This window comes from Nicotiana sylvestris, chromosome 11 (assembly GCF_000393655.2).
Source record: "Nicotiana sylvestris chromosome 11, ASM39365v2, whole genome shotgun sequence".
Classification (NCBI taxonomy): domain Eukaryota; kingdom Viridiplantae; phylum Streptophyta; class Magnoliopsida; order Solanales; family Solanaceae; genus Nicotiana; species Nicotiana sylvestris.
Window position 1 is genome coordinate 104,994,837 of NC_091067.1, and position 17,974 is coordinate 105,012,810.

Genomic DNA, 17,974 nt, shown 5'->3' on the forward strand with positions numbered 1-17,974 from the left:
AAAATCATTTTCATGCATTAGAATCGATTCATTTAGCATTTATTGATGTAATTAAGTAACTTATGACTAGATACGAGTGAATTGGTGGTGGAATCAAGGGGTAAAGCGATAGTTGAGACATGAATTGTGTTAGTGGCATCGAGGTAAGTGTTTGGCCTAACCTTAGCTTGAGGGATTAGGAGTCGAGTCCTATTTGCTATGTGGTATTTGTCGAGTATGACGTATAGTCATGGTGACGAGTATCTATACGTTTGTGTCAAGCATGCCCGTGAGTCTTATATTGTGATTATTATGGCTTCGTTGTATTATTCATGCTTTGTTGAGGATTTCTATTGTTGGACAAAGTTTGTGGAAGTAATTGTGAAATTTGAACATTGTGGAGCGTTGGCTCAAGTTGTACAATGAAATCTGAAATTATAAGTGAAAATTGAACCTTTTAGAGTATTGGCTCAAAGTTGTGAAGTAAAAGTGAAAAAAGAGAGAAGAGAATCATTATATTATCTCCCTTGTCGGGAATTTGTTATTTTTGATGTTATCTCCCTAGCCGGGATGTTGATGCTTCTTTTGATGTTATTCCCTTGTCGGGACTTGATTGTTGAACTATTGTTCCCTTGCCGGGATTCTTATTGTAATTTCATTTATTCCCTTGCCCTATTATCTGTGATTATTGTTTGGGCGAGGAAGAGTGTTAAAGCACGAAGGGTGATGCCGTGTATGATTTGTGAGGAAAGAGTGTAAAGCACGAAGGGTGATGCCGCGCCGCACAATGTACCATTCCGTGCCTATTATATTGATTTTATGGTGAGGATGAGAGTAAAATCACGAAGGGTGATGCCGTGCAGTTTGTATTGATTCTTATGGTGAGGACGAGAGTAAAAGCACAAAGGGTGATGCCGTGCACTTGTCCTTGATTTTCCTGATTCTTGCTGATTATTGAGTTATGTTGTCCTTTACGTATATTTACTGATTTTCTGTTGTTACTTGATTTTATTTCGATGTTATAGATTCCCTTACCCTATTTGCCTTGTGTTTGTTGCTTGAGTGAGGAAGAGTGTAAAGCACGAAGGGTGATGCCGTGTATTGTTTTGATGAGAGAGTGTAAAGCACGAAGGGTGATGTTGTGTATTATTTTGGTGAGAGAGTGTCAAAGCACGAAGGGTGATGTCGTGCACTTGTCTTTGGTTTTGTGATTTTTATTGATAACTGATTTATGGTTTCTCTACATTTAATTACTGCTTTCCTATTGATACTTGTTGTACCCCGCAACATGATCCCCCCTTTCTATTTTCAATTAAACTGTGGTGATCCTCATATTTATTTGTTGTTCTTCTATTATTATTCGATGTCCCTGCAGCATGTTCCCCCCTCCCATACTTAAATGTACATGACTATTCTTCTTTTCCATTGTACGTGATTTAACTGCACAGGTCTATTTGGTAGTCAGTCCTAGCCTCGTCACTACTTCACCGAGGTTAGGCTAGGAACTTACCACCACATGGGGTCGGTTGTGCTGATACTACACTCTGCACTCTTTTGTGCAGATCCTAGTGCTGTAGACTTCAGACCGTAGTGAGATTGCTGCTTCTTGTTCATCAGGCGACCCGAGGTAGTCCTGTAGGCGTCCGCAAGCCTTGGCGTCTCCCTCTATCCCTTTACTTCTGTTTCATTTACTTAGTTCAGAAATAGTGTATCTTTTATTTCTTTCAATTTGTAGTACACCTAGACAGTCTATGAAGCTATGACACCACTCTTGGGTAGATTTGTTATGGATTGGTATTAGCAGTGTCACACCTCCTTTTTCCGCACTCGGGGGGCGCAGGGGAGTTTTTTCCAATTAAAGGACAATCGAAACGGGATTGGTTTATTTATTTCAGAGTCGCCACTTGGGAGATTTAGGGTGTCCCAAGTCACCAATTTTAATCCCGAATCGAGGAAAAGAATGACTCTATATTATGGTCTGCGTACCAGAAATCCGGATAAGGAATTCTGTTAACCCGGGAGAAGGTGTTAGGCATTCCCGAGTTCCGTGGTTCTAGCACGGTCGCTCAATTGTTATATTCGGCTTGATTATCTGATTTTATACAAGTATGAACTTATGTGCCAATTTTATCTTTTAACCGCTTTTATCATTCACTGTTATTTTTATAGGACTTGCAACGTCGTGAAAACATATCTCGAACCACGTTACATCAATGCACCCGTGGTTATTGATATATCTCGACTCGGTTGAGATTTGGATTTGGGTCACATAAATGTGCACCCGAATTAAGAAAAATAAATTATTTAAGACGCGCCTAAAGCAACTAACGTATGGTTGTTTTGGGGAAGGCCGTAAAATTTGCTAAACGGCATGTCCCGAATTCTAAGTATTTTTAATATATATGCATTTAGAGGGCCCCGCAGCTTCTACATTTTTGTTTGTCGAGGCTCGTCTCATTTATTATTAAAAGGAATTTACAACGTCATGGAAATGCATCTCGGGCCACGCCACAATCAATGCGCCCGTAACTAAAGACATATTTCGACTCCGTTGAGATTTGGATTTGGGTCACATAAATGTGCACCCGAGTTTAGGGAGATAACATTATTAAAGGCGCGCCTAAAGCAACTAGCGCATTATTATTTTTGGGGTAGGGCCGTGAAATTTGCTAAACGGCCCGTCCCGGAATCTAAGTATTTAATACATATATTTTTTGTGAGGGCTCCGCACTTTGTACATTTTTATTTGGCGAAGCTAGTCTCGTTTTTATTATTATTATTCATTTTTATTTTTTTTATATTTTTTTAAAAAAAGATACCATTTTCACGCCGTTAACAATACTAAACCTTACGGCTTCTTTACAACTAAAATCTCATAACTTGTCAAAATTTAATAAAATGAATCTAGTGAATGGGTGTTTCGGAAGTGGTAACAACAAGTACTAATGCTAATTTTGTCCGAACGAACTAAGCAAAGGACCACGAACAAATTAACGTCAAACTTGTGTCAAGAACAACTAGCCCAACTTAATTAAATGACATCAAAAAACAAGAATAACACAACGCAAAAATGAATAAAATGCATACGGTGAAACATGGGCAGAAAATTACCATACCAATTTCTATATTGCATTTTTTTTGAACATTCCGTAACATTTCCTTGTCTAATGCTTGAAGTTTACTAACCTGAACAAACAGAGACGGATAGAGCCATGGACCAACCCTCAACACCGACCTCGACGGATAACCTCGAACGGGAAACCATAGAAAAGGTCGTCAGAGCTCGGACTGAATAGCTCGCGCCGGAAACTCGAACACGAACGGACCAAAATGAGTCACGGCTGGGACTGGTTTTTCCAGGTGGTCATTTGGACATGAGGGGGCTGAACGGAAAGCAGCGATGGTCGGATTAACTGGAGGGTCGTCGAACTGTTTTTCTTTTCTACGACGAAGGAGAAGAAGTCGTCGTGGCTAGTAGTTCGGCTGGCCACTGGACGTGAGGTCGAAGAGCTGGGGTCCGACGTGAGAGAGGGTGGTGTTTGGACTGTGTCGCTACTGGTTTTAGGTAGTGGTTTTGGGTGTAGGGTTGAAGTCGACGGGACTGGGGCTGCGACGGGGGGGGGGGGGTGCGACGCGAAAGCATGCAGAACCAGCTGCTCGGAAATGCAGCGAAGCTTGAAAATGGTGGAGGTGACGGGGTGGACAACAATGGAGGTTTGTTGATGGTTGTTTACCGACGGGGGTGGTTGGACGACGGTGGGGCTGCCGGGGAAGTTGACGGGTTGAGGAGGAGTGAGCTCGGACGTGTCGATGGAGGTAGTTGTTTGGACAGGAGGAGGAGGAGGTTGCCGGTGGGAGTTGGTCCGGTGCTGGGGGGAAGTCTAGTAGGGTTTTTCTTCTTCTCTTTTGAGAAGAAGATGAATAGTTGCCCCTTTTTTCCAAAATTCAAAAGTCCTTCCAAGTCTGTTCCATCCGTGTATTTAGCATGGGTTTTGCCCAGAAAAATGAGCCCACGCGTGGTGGGGTTTAAGGCATATGTCCCCCACGCGTGGTGGGGTTCCCCATGTGTCCTGGACACGGTTTATTATGGGCTAGGTCCGAAAATTAGGCCTAGAACCGGGTAGTTTGAACCCGAATATTATTCTTTTGCCCGGACCCGAGAAATAGGAACACGTTGTTTAACTAGTCCTATGTAAGCAAAATAACTACCAAAAATAAGACTAGTATTTAAACAAAACTATATATTTTTAAATATTTTTCAAGATTTTAAAATAGCTACAAAAATATTAATAAAACTATTTTTTTGTAATTTTCGTAAATATTAAGATAAAATATGAAGTACTATTTTTGTATTTTTTCAAAGTTAAAACGACTATAAAATATTAATAAAACCATTTTTTTGTAATTTTCGTAAATATTAAGATAAAATATGAAGTAATATTTTTTGTATTTTTCAAAGTTAAAATAACTATAAAATATTAATAAAACTATTTTTGTAATTTTCGTTTTTTTTTAATAAAGACAAAAATATGAAACAATATTTTTTGTATTAAAATGACTTCAAAACATTAATAGAATTATATATATATTTTTTGTTAATTTTCGAATTTATATAAAGTACCAAAATAAAGTGCAATTTTTGATTTTTTCAAGTTTATGAGGGATACATAAACTAAAATTTATATATATACTTTTTTTGTAATTTTTCTTTTTGCAACGAAATAAAGTAAAAATAGTTAAAATAGCTATACTAGACCCAATTTCACATATTCACACTAAAAATGTGAAAATTCTCGGGGAGGGTCAAAAATCACGTGCTTACAGCTGCCCCTCTTTGACTGGAAACACGAAGAGTTTTCCGACAAAGAACGACTAAACGTGTTTTTGACCCGACCATTACTTGGACGGACTACACTTAAGGAAAGGGAGGGAATGTGACCGAGCCCTGGTATCTGAGCTGCCTACATATCCTTGGTTATACAGGAATCAGGCCACGTGTAGTTCGGATATGAGAGAGATGGTAGAGTGTACCGAGGTGAAGAGCCGATCGAGGTTCTGTTCCGTTGAGGTTCCGGTCCGCGGTCCTGTCATTACAACAAAAATGAAAACTGAAAAAGACTAACTAAGCCTATCAGCTACTAGTTACAAGGATTCCTATCTCTTAAGTCTTCTGAAACTTGGTCTTGAGTCTTGAATGGTGCTTCATACAGACTTTGGATTTGAACCTTGATACTTGCTAGTTGTAGGCGCTAGTTCTTGAGCAGATCACATCTGTTCTCCACTTCAGTGCTTCGGATTCATTCATTTTTCTCTTTTTTCTTTTTCTTCTTTTTCTTTTTTGTTTTTTGTGACTAGCTTTTGTTAACCCTCTCAGACTGTTGACTCGCATTCTTGGGGCGAGCTTCTTGTTGCTTCTATCTTGGATTGAGTGCTGGGGATTTTTGTTGTAGCCTTCTGCCTTCCAATGGGTTACGGCTTGACTTTGAACGATCCCGCTGTTCTACAGGCGGACCCCTAACTTCTTCAATCTTTGACATATAACAATCTTCTGCTCTACAGGCAGGCCCCTGACAATCAAAACAAACAAAACAAACAAAATTTCCTAACCCAGTTTGCACTGGGAAGGTTTGTGAGTCGTTAGCAAAATCGTAGCCCACTGATACTACTGATGCAGTGCTGAGAGTGAACTAAATACTAGATTAGGATGTATTCCCTTGTTATACAGGTGGGCGCCTAACTTCAATGCTTGAAATGTAAGGACTGAAATGTATTCCTCTGTTCTATGGGCGGGCTCCCAATTTCAACACTTGAAAGTAAGAACTGAATGTATGCCTCTGTTATTATGGGCGGGCTCCCAATTTCAACACTTGAAATAAAAACTAGAATGTATTCCTCTCGTTATACAGGTGGGCGCCTGGATTTAGGAAAATGACTCTTTTTTCTTTCTTTTTTTTTCTTCTTTTTTTTCAAAAATGTTTTTTTTAGCATCTTAGGAGAAAGATTCATCGGACTAAGATTTTGATTTTTGGTTATCTTAGGAGAAAGATTCATCAGACTAAGATTTTGATCCTAGGAGAAGGTTCGTCAGACTAGGTCTCTATCTTAGGAGAAAAATTCGTCGGACTAAGATTTTGATCCTAGGAGAAGGTTCATCAGACTAGGTCATTTTTTTTTGTTTTTGGTTATCTTAGGAGAAAGATTCATCAGACTAAGATTTGGATCCTAGGAGAAGGTTCGTCAGACTAGGTCTCTATCTTAGGAGAAAAATTCATCGGACTAAGATTTTGATCCTAGGAGAAGGTTCATCAGACTAGGTCATCATTTTTTTTTTGTTTTTGGTTATCTTAGGAGAAAGATTCATCAGACTAAGATTTCGATCCTAGGAGAAGGTTCGTCGGACTAGGTCTCTATCTTAGGAGAAAAATTCATCGGACTAAGATTTTGATCCTAGGAGAAAGTTCATCAGACTAGGTCATTTTTTGTTTTTGGTATCTCAGGAGAAAGATTCATCAGACTGAGATTTTGATCCTAGGAGAAGGTTCGTCGGACTAGGTCTCTATCTTAGGAGAAAAATTCATCGGACTAAGATTTTGATCCTAGGAGAAAGTTCATCAGACTAGGTCATTTTTTGTTTTTGGTTATCTTAGGAGAAAGATTCATCAGACTAAGATTTTGATCCTAGGAGAAGGTTCGTCAGACTAGGTCATTTTTTTTTTTGTTTTTGGTATCTCAGGAGAAAGATTCATCAGACTGAGATTTGATCCTAGGAGAAGGTTCGTCAGACTAGGTCTCTATCTTAGGAGAAAAATTCATCGGACTAAGATTTTGATCCTAGGAGAAGGTTCGTCAGACTAGGTCTCTATCTTAGGAGAAAAATTCATCGGACTAAGATTTTGATCCTAGGAGAAGGTTCATCAGACTAGGTCTCTATCTTAGGAGAAAAATTCATCGGACTAAGATTTTGATCCTAGGAGAAGGTTCATCGGACTAAGATTTTGATCCTAGGAGAAAGTTCATCAGACTAGGTCATTTTTTGTTTTTGGTTATCTTAGGAGAAAGGTTCATCAGACTAAGATTTTGATCCTAGGAGAAGGTTCGTCAGACTAGGTCTCTATCTTAGGAGAAAAATTCGTCAGACTAAGATTTTGATCCTAGGAGAAGGTTCGTCAGACTAGGTCATTTTTTGTTTTTTGGTATCTCAGGAGAAAGATTCATCAGACTGAGATTTTGATCCTAGGAGAAGGTTCGTCAGACTAGGTCTCTATCTTAGGAGAAAAATTCATCGTACTAAGATTTTGATCCTAGGAGAAAGTTCGTCAGACTAGGTCGTCATTTTTTGTTTTTGGTTATCTTAGGAGAAAGATTCATCAGACTAAGATTTTGATCCTAGGAGAAGGTTCGTCAGACTAGGTCTCTATCTTAGGAGAAAAATTCATCGGACTAAGATTTTGATCCTAGGAGAAGGTTCATCAGACTAGGTCTTTTATTTTTTGGTTATCTTAGGAGAAAGATTCATCAGACTAAGCACTTAGGAGGAAATGCATCTCCTACGGGTGAAACTAAAGTGAACTTAGGAGGAAATGCGTCTCCTAGGGTAAAACTTAAACTTAGGAGGAACTGCGTCTCCTATGGGTAAAACTTAAACTTAGGAGGAAATGCGTCTCCTATGGGTAAAATAAACTTAGGAGGAAATGCGTCTCCTATGGGTAAAAGTGAACTTAGGAGGAAATGCGTCTCCTATGGGTAAAATAAACTTAGGAGGAAATGCATCTCCTATGGGTGAAAGTAAACTTAGGAGGAAATGCATCTCCTATGGGTGAAACTAAAACAATATTAGGAGGAAATGCATCTCCTATGGGTAAAACTCAAACTTAGGAGGAAATGCGTCTCCTAGGGGGTAAACTTAAACTTAGGAGGAAATGCGTCTCCTATGGGTAAAACTAAAACAAACTTAGGAGGAAATGCATCTCCTATGGGTAAAGACACAAAATGTATTCCCTTATTATACAGGTGGGCGCCTAATGGTAAAGACACAAAATGTATTCCCTTATTATACAGGTGGGCGCCTAAAATATGAAATGCGCAGACAAAAGTATTCCTCTCGTTATTCAGGTGGGCGCCTGTCAATAAATTTAAAGACTGAAATGTATTCTTCTCGTTATTCAGGTGGGCGCATGTCTTTAACAATAACTTTGAAAATAAAATCCTATTCGAGGGCGGATGAACCCAAAATATCCTATTCGAGGGCGGATGAACCCGACAGATCCTATTTGAGGGCGGATGAACCCAACAGATCCTATTTGAGGGCGGATGAACCCAACATATCCTATTTGAGGGCGGATGAACCCGACATATCCTATTTGAGGGCGGATGAACCCAACATATCCTATTTGAGGGCGGATGAACCCGACATATCCTATTTGAGGGCGGATGAACCCGACATATCCTATTTGAGGGCGGATGAACCCAACATATCCTATTTGAGGGCGGATGAACCCGACATATCCTATTTGAGGGCGGATGAACCCAACATATCCTATTTGAGGGCGGATGAACCCGACATATCCTATTTGAGGGCGGATGAACCCGACATATCCTATTTGAGGGCGGATGAACCCGACATATCCTATTTGAGGGCGGATGAATTTTCATTTTCTACCTTCCCCATTTTTTATTATTTATTCTTTTTATTTATTTATTTATTATTATTATTATTATTATTATTAGCTTCCTCCTTTGAAGTCTAACCGCTGAGGATACCGACTTTCCAACCTTGTGTTGGACCCCTCGCAACCGCTAGGGATAACACTGTTGAGGAATTATTTACTTACCTGCTAGGGATAACACTGTTGGGTAAAATGTTATCAGCTGGGGGTACCTGACTTCCAGAAAATTTTCTAAATGGAAGGAAAATTTTCTGCCCCAGTTTGATAATATCCCTTGTGGCATGCAGTTCTGGCATCAATGCCATTTCCTTTACCTGTTTCAAATCAAACAAAATTGTTAGTTTAAAACATGGTGGTTGGTTGTGATACTCCCAACGGGATGGCTTTTCCTCTTTTCCTTCCTTGCTTTGCGTTGCACAACTTGTTGGGGACGATTTTATTTGCTGGGTACAATCCCTTTCTGATGGGGATATCCCTCTTCTTTTGTGGCATAGCTCGGAAACTGGCATTTCCCCGACCTTTTAGTCTAGTATGGATTTCGCCAAATCATGCTCACTGCTTTCCTTGCTTTGTCCATGGGCCTTGGCCTTGAGGTTTATAACGCTTGTCAATCCTTCTGTCAATTCCCTTTTGCTGGGGATATCTGTATTGACACTGGCCTCGCGTTTGTTCCCTGCTGACTATACCCCTTGGATGTACTAGTCAGATCTCATTTTTGGAAAGCTGATGGCCTATTCGAAGTCACTTCATACTTGTTCTGACCAGACAGACTCTATTGGGGATTTTTCTATGAAAGGAAAAAGATAAAAGGGAACAGAATAAAAAGACAAAGGAAAAAACATGACTCTTTTAACAAAAGAAACTATAAATAAAAACCCTATCAAATGCAGATGCCGACTCTAATGGCCATGACGTGCATATGGGGCCTATCCTTTACCGTCAATCATCTTTCGAGATCCTTAATCGGTGATTCCCCATCTGATTCTTAACCTTATTCGACTTGCAGTGCCCGAAGGGTTTTCACTAGCAAGTCTCTCTCATTTTTGGTTCTTCTCTCAGCTTTCATCGCCTTATGGTGCCTGTGAAGGTTTTCACCGATAAGACTCTCTCATTTGTATCACTCTCCAGCTGGGGGTTTGGAGTGTTGCCGGCATGACTCTTTCTTTTGGAGAGTAGAGTCCTTTCTGCTGTGGAACAGAACGTCATGTTCGCCGGTAAAACAACATTTGTCTGACTTGGAATTTTTTGAAAACTGATCAGAAGGTCTTTCTTTGGACCGTAACGTGGGTTTTGGATAGGGCTAGAAAAATGGTATTAAAGGCTAAAAAATGCATTAATTTTGGGTTATTAATTACAACCTTCGGAATTAGATTTATTTACAACAAACGCAACTTTTGCCCCAGTTTCTTGCTTGGGGATATCTTAATTGTTTTGTTTTTCATTTTTCAAAACTATGACCGAGCCGTGAAGCGCCTACGTATCCTCTTTGAGGAATCAGGTCAAACGTAGTTCCCAATTCCTCTTTTCATTTGATTTTTTTTCTCTTTGTTATCAATTTCTTTTCTTTTCTTTTCTCTTTTATTTTCTCATTTCTCCTTTTTTTTCTTTTTTTTCTTTTTCTTTCTCTCTTTTTCTTTCATTCTTCTTTTTCCATTTTGTTGTTTTCTTCTCTTTCTTTTCTCTTACCGGCCATGCCTTGCGTATTTTATTCGTTGCTACTAATTCCGAACGAGGGGTATGAAAGAAAATAAATAAGGCTCAAAGGGCTAACGAAGGATAAAGTGTTTGGGTAGCAGAACAAAATGTCTTCGTCATTCCAGTCTTCAACACATGCCAAGTGCAAACAACACAATTAAACCATAGATTTATAGCTCTTCCGATGGTGCCGGACTTGACAATTATATTCAACATCTGTTTGTTCATTTGTCACTTCTAAAGCACCGTTGGGCGACACTCTCATTCTCATTATTATGAATGACCCTCATGCCAATTTAGGCGAATCTTTCTTTAACGGTTTTCTTTGTGTTTAACTTGCCCCAGTTCCACATGACTCGAGCTCTGAATAATCTCAAACCGTCCTTATTTTCTTTAAATGGTCTGATCGCCCTTCCAGGGTTTTATGATTAACTTTAAAGATTAGGCCCAAACTGTGTGCGCATGTCATGTCACTAGAATCGGCATTGAATAAAAAATGATAAAAGGACTAAACAAAACTTGAAATAAAAAGGACCGGATTTTGCATTAGATTACCGGTGAAATGGTTTGAATGACCAGACAAACAAAACAACCAGAATAAAATTCTAACCCAGCCTCGACAAAACTTAAACAAACTTATATGTCAAAATGGAAAGATAGGAAGGTTTGACACAAGACAATACTTGGATTACAACCCTAAGAATAATCCGAACAACAGGAATGACAACAAAATAAGCCACCAAATGCTTCTTTCTTGTTAACCAAGGAACGGAGCGTCCTCCCACTTTAACGAAACTGGCGTCTTAGCCGCTGAGCTTTGCATCGGTATTGCCAGACCATTGCCAACTTCAATATCATCACCCTTAGTCAACAAGTTCCCAATAGGACTCAAATGCTTCTGTCATCATGCCTGATCCCCGCAAAGCGTGCTTTTGGATCTTGTATTCCCGGCTTACCACAAACCAACCACCTTCTTTCTTTGTGATTCAAACAAAACAGATTAGAATGGACTCAGTCGGTCCCCGTTGTTAACAACATCTTTTTTCTTTTTTTTTCTTTTTTTTTTCATTTTTCTTTTTTTCGATTTTTCTTTTTTTTTCTTCATTTCTTTTTTTTTCTTCATTTCTGTCTTTTTCATTTTTTTTCTTTTTGATTTTTTTTCATTTTTTTTTGTTGTGGTCGAATCTTATGGAGATTGCCTACGTATCATGACCCCGCATGAATCAGACCTTGCGTAGTTCGGACCAATAAAAGATAAACAATAATGAACATTTTTTCTTTTCACTTTCATATTAAAAAACTGGGTTTCAAAGGTTTAAAGATGACCTACAAACTTGAAAATCAAACAAACCACCTATTTTAATTAAAAGGTTTACAAACTTCAAAACAAATGGCCAACTTTCTTCTTCCATTTGCTAATTTTAACCAAATGGTTGTTTTTGCAAACGTGGCCCTTTCCAACTCTCACATGAATTTTGAGGCCGAGGAGGATTATTTCGACACTTTGCAAACTTGTCCATTCTTTTACGAAAATAACCCTTCGACAACTGAAAGATTATTCTAAGGCTATTTCGTCAAGAACGGTTTAAGGCGCGGCCGAAGCTGGCTCGGCTTATTATGACAAAAGACGGTATTCACCTGATCGTCGACTCTTTTTCAAATTATAATAAAACTTGGTGTTGCAAAACACGGCCCTTCAGCACCTCGGGGACGAAGATCTTCTAAGGCTGTGTGGGTCAATTTGGCCAAATCTAAAACAATGACCCAAAGGTGGCTGTTTATGCAAAGTCAGCCTTCCGGCGTCCCTTTCGGGAACAATCGGCTATTTATGACAAAACAACACCACCTGACTTATTTATGACTCTTTTTTCGTTTTTCAAATTAGAAAACTCAATATTGCAAACACGGCCTTTCAACGTCTCGGGGACGAGGATTTTTAAGCTGTGTGGGTCCATATCTCAAAATGACCCAAAGGTGGTTGTTAATGCAAAGTCAGCCTTCCGGCGTCCCTTTCGGGAACATTCGGCTATTTATGACAAAGCAGAATCACCTGGCTTATTTATGTCTCTTTTCATCGTTTTTCAAATTAGGAAACTCAATATTGCAAACACGGCCCTTCAACGTCTCGGGGACGAAGATTTTTAAGGCTGTGTGGGTCAACCGGACCAAATCTTAAAAAAATGACCCAAAGGTGGCTGTTTATGCAAAGTCAGCCTTCCGGCGTCCCTTTCGGGAACATTCGGCTATGTCTTGATAAAACAACGTCACCTGACTTCTTTATGACAAAATTAAAATTTGACATATATTTTTTATTTATTTGTTTTTTGGCTATTTTAGCAAAAGGTGGGTTGGACATCACCCGACTTATTTATGACAAGATTAAAATTTTTGATTTTTAGCTATTTTAGCAAAAGGTGGGGTTGGACCCGATGAGGGTTGCCTACGTATCTCACATCCGGTGAGAATCAAACCCGCGTAGTTCGGGCAAATAAACTGTTTTTGAGAGGACCCTTTTCCATTTTCTATATTTTTTTTATTATTATTTTCACAACAATCAAATAGACTATTATTCTATTATTTTCATTTATAACAAACAAACGAATTAACGAAAAACATAAAACATTCCTTCTTTTTGAGAAGGTGGGGGTTGGACCCGATGAGGGTTGCCTACGTATCTCACATCCGGTGAGAATCAAACCCGCGTAGTTCGGTCGAATAAACTATTTTAAAAGAAGAAAGGAAGCATTTTTTTTGATTGATTTTCTTTTTAAAATAAACAGTTCTAAGATATATTTTTTTTGAATTTTCATTTGCTCTTTTTTTCTTTACTCTAAAGAAGAAGAAGAAAATATTTTTTCGGAATTTTACTTTTAATAAAAAAAGTGCTTTCTCAAAATGTTTTTTTTTTGAATTTTGAATCTTCTTTTCAATTTTGAAAAAAAAAAGAATCAAAATATTTTCGGATTTGCTTTTTTATTTATTTTTTTATTTTATATTATATTATTTTTTTGAAAACAATTAGAAAAACTTCCAAGAGAAGCCAATAATGGAGAAAATATTTTTGGATTATTTTAATTTTTGTCATTTTCATAAATAAATAAATAACACATATTTTAAAAACAAGACACTTTTTTTCATTTTTATGGCAAGACAAACAATTTGCTTTTCTATTAACGCTTTTTTTTTTATATATATAAAACAAACTAATAAGACATATATTTTTTATTTTATATTCTCAAAATTTCGGCAGAGTTTCGACACTACTTGGACATTTGTTTTTTTTTCTAAAAATAAGTAGTTATATTTCTATACTGCCATTTCCTCATCTTTTCACGATTTTCTAATTTGTGGAAAACGATGACAATATACAAAATCTTTTGAATTTTCATGCCTTGTTTTTATATGTATTTTTTTATTTTTTTATATTTATTGTTATTTTCTTTCAAAAATGTGGCATGGGAGACATAATGATTTCCAAGACTTCTTGGATTCCGCAAATGCTCCCCATGCGCTTTTCCCAACATATGAAGCGTGGGGGACATATGGGAATTCCAAGACTTCTTGGATTCCACAAATGTTCCCCATGTGCTTTCCCAAAAAGCAAGCGTGGGGGACATAGGGAATTCCAAGGCTTCTTGGATTCCACAAATGTTCCCCATGCTTTGATTAAAATAACATCATGCTGGAAATGACCAAATGACCCATACGCCCTTGACTAAATACAACATGTAGCACATAGGATGCCGAAAGATTGTCTATTATTTTCAGGTTGCTTGTCCTAGACGGACCCAACCCCTATGTTGAGTCCCCTAAGTCAAATGCACATGATGCAAATAAACGTTCCTACTAGGGATCCGGCATGTGGCTTTGTTATACTAGGTTCAAAAACCTGGGTCGGTGTTCTAGACAGTGTACCCGAGCGGACAACTCGAGCTGAGGAAGGAGCTCCTTTCCGGGAACCAAAAGGCCAGCCGGCTTAGAAACTTTCCGAGCCTCTTTTATTTAGGGTATGACACTAACAGAATAGGGAGTCTCAACCAGTGAGCACATCCCCGGAGGTAAGAAGAGAAAGGTTTCGGCACAGTTTATATACAGTTCAAATAATATCAAAGCGGTAAAAGCAGCATTTAGCACATTAGGCTCAAAACATGTAATAATCAGGTAATAAATAAAGCCAAATAATAAAAATTATTCTAAGCTCGAATTCTTAACCCTGAACCAGTGGTTATGGGTAAAAACTCATCCCCAGCAGAGTCGCCAGAGCTGTCACACCTCCTTTTTCCGCACCCGGGGGCGCAGGGGAGTTTTTTCCAATTAAAGGACAATCGAAACGGGATTGGTTTATTTATTTCAGAGTCGCCACTTGGGAGATTTAGGGTGTCCCAAGTCACCAATTTTAATCCCGAATCGAGGAAAAGAATGACTCTATATTATGGTCTGCGTACTAGAAATCCGGATAAGGAATTCTGTTAACCCGGGAGAAGGTGTTAGGCATTCCCGAGTTCCGTGGTTCTAGCACGGTCGCTCAATTGTTATATTCGGCTTGATTATCTGATTTTATACAAGTATGAACTTATGTGCCAATTTTATCTTTTAACCGCTTTTATCATTCACTGTTATTTTTATAGGACTTGCAACGTCGTGAAAACATATCTCGAACCACGTTACATCAATGCACCCGTGGTTATTGATATATCTCGACTCGGTTGAGATTTGGATTTGGGTCACATAAATGTGCACCCGAATTAAGAAAAATAAATTATTTAAGACGCGCCTAAAGCAACTAACGTATGGTTGTTTTGGGGAAGGCCGTAAAATTTGCTAAACGGCATGTCCCGAATTCTAAGTATTTTTAATATATATGCATTTAGAGGGCCCCGCAGCTTCTACATTTTTGTTTGTCGAGGCTCGTCTCATTTATTATTAAAAGGAATTTACAACGTCATGGAAATGCATCTCGGGCCACGCCACAATCAATGCGCCCGTAACTAAAGACATATTTCGACTCCGTTGAGATTTGGATTTGGGTCACATAAATGTGCACCCGAGTTTAGGGAGATAACATTATTAAAGGCGCGCCTAAAGCAACTAGCGCATTATTATTTTTGGGGTAGGGCCGTGAAATTTGCTAAACGGCCCGTCCCGGAATCTAAGTATTTAATACATATATTTTTTGTGAGGGCTCCGCACTTTGTACATTTTTATTTGGCGAAGCTAGTCTCGTTTTTATTATTATTATTCATTTTTATTTTTTTTATATTTTTTTAAAAAAAGATACCATTTTCACGCCGTTAACAATACTAAACCTTACGGCTTCTTTACAACTAAAATCTCATAACTTGTCAAAATTTAATAAAATGAATCTAGTGAATGGGTGTTTCGGAAGTGGTAACAACAAGTACTAATGCTAATTTTGTCCGAACGAACTAAGCAAAGGACCACGAACAAATTAACGTCAAACTTGTGTCAAGAACAACTAGCCCAACTTAATTAAATGACATCAAAAAACAAGAATAACACAACGCAAAAATGAATAAAATGCATACGGTGAAACATGGGCAGAAAATTACCATACCAATTTCTATATTGCATTTTTTTTGAACATTCCGTAACATTTCCTTGTCTAATGCTTGAAGTTTACTAACCTGAACAAACAGAGACGGATAGAGCCATGGACCAACCCTCAACACCGACCTCGACGGATAACCTCGAACGGGAAACCATAGAAAAGGTCGTCAGAGCTCGGACTGAATAGCTCGCGCCGGAAACTCGAACACGAACGGACCAAAATGAGTCACGGCTGGGACTGGTTTTTCCAGGTGGTCATTTGGACATGAGGGGGCTGAACGGAAAGCAGCGATGGTCGGATTAACTGGAGGGTCGTCGAACTGTTTTTCTTTTCTACGACGAAGGAGAAGAAGTCGTCGTGGCTAGTAGTTCGGCTGGCCACTGGACGTGAGGTCGAAGAGCTGGGGTCCGACGTGAGAGAGGGTGGTGTTTGGACTGTGTCGCTACTGGTTTTAGGCAGTGGTTTTGGGTGTAGGGTTGAGGTCGACGGGACTGGGGCTGCGACGGGGGGGGGGGGGTGCGACGCGAAAGCATGCAGAACCAGCTGCTCGGAAATGCAGCGAAGCTTGAAAATGGTGGAGGTGACGGGGTGGACAACAATGGAGGTTTGTTGATGGTTGTTTACCGACGGGGGTGGTTGGACGACGGTGGGGCTGCCGGGGAAGGTGACGGGTTGAGGAGGAGTGAGCTCGGACGTGTCGATGGAGGTAGTTGTTTGGACAGGAGGAGGAGGAGGTTGCCGGTGGGAGTTGGTCCGGTGCTGGGGGGAAGTCCAGTAGGGTTTTTCTTCTTCTCTTTTGAGAAGAAGATGAATAGTTGCCCCTTTTTTCCAAAATTCAAAAGTCCTTCCAAGTCTGTTCCATCCGTGTATTTAGCATGGGTTTTGCCCAGAAAAATGAGCCCACGCGTGGTGGGGTTCAAGGCATATGTCCCCCACGCGTGGTGGGGTTCCCCATGTGTCCTGGACACGGTTTATTATGGGCTAGGTCCGAAAATTAGGCCTAGAACCGGGTAGTTTGAACCCGAATATTATTCTTTTGCCCGGACCCGAGAAATAGGAACACGTTGTTTAACTAGTCCTATGTAAGCAAAATAACTACCAAAAATAAGACTAGTATTTAAACAAAACTATATATTTTTAAATATTTTTCAAGATTTTAAAATAGCTACAAAAATATTAATAAAACTATTTTTTTGTAATTTTCGTAAATATTAAGATAAAATATGAAGTACTATTTTTGTATTTTTTCAAAGTTAAAACGACTATAAAATATTAATAAAACTATTTTTTTGTAATTTTCGTAAATATTAAGATAAAATATGAAGTAATATTTTTTTTGTATTTTTCAAAGTTAAAATAACTATAAAATATTAATAAAACTATTTTTGTAATTTTCGTTTTTTTAATAAAGACAAAAATATGAAACAATATTTTTTGTATTAAAATGACTTCAAAACATTAATAGAATTATATATATATTTTTTGTTAATTTTTGAATTTATATAAAGTACCAAAATAAAGTGCAATTTTTGATTTTTTCAAGTTTATGAGGGATACATGAACTAAAATTTATATATATACTTTTTTTGTAATTTTTCTTTTTGCAACGAAATAAAGTAAAGATAGTTAAAATAGCTATACTAGACCCAATTTCACATATTCACACTAAAAATGTGAAAATTCTCGGGGAGGGTCAAAAATCACGTGCTTACAAGCAGTATTATTAAATCTTTACAATACAGTCTTCCGCATATTCAATTCCATTGTTATCTAATTATTGGCTCTAAGCTGTTATCGGATTAAAAATGGAAAGACGATAAATAGTTCAGTTGGTTGGCTTGCCTAGCTTTCACTAGTAGGCGCCATTACGACTCCCGAGGGTAGGAAATTCGGGTCGTGACAAAATGAACAGTGCAAAATAAATACACAAGCCCGACATTGGGGTGTCACAAGTCACGAGCATCTACTAAGGTTTGAATACAACGAAGAGTCTAAAAATATTCTAAATACAATGCAAGGAAGACAAGAGGGAGAAAAGCAGTGCTGCGAACATTGGGCAGCTACC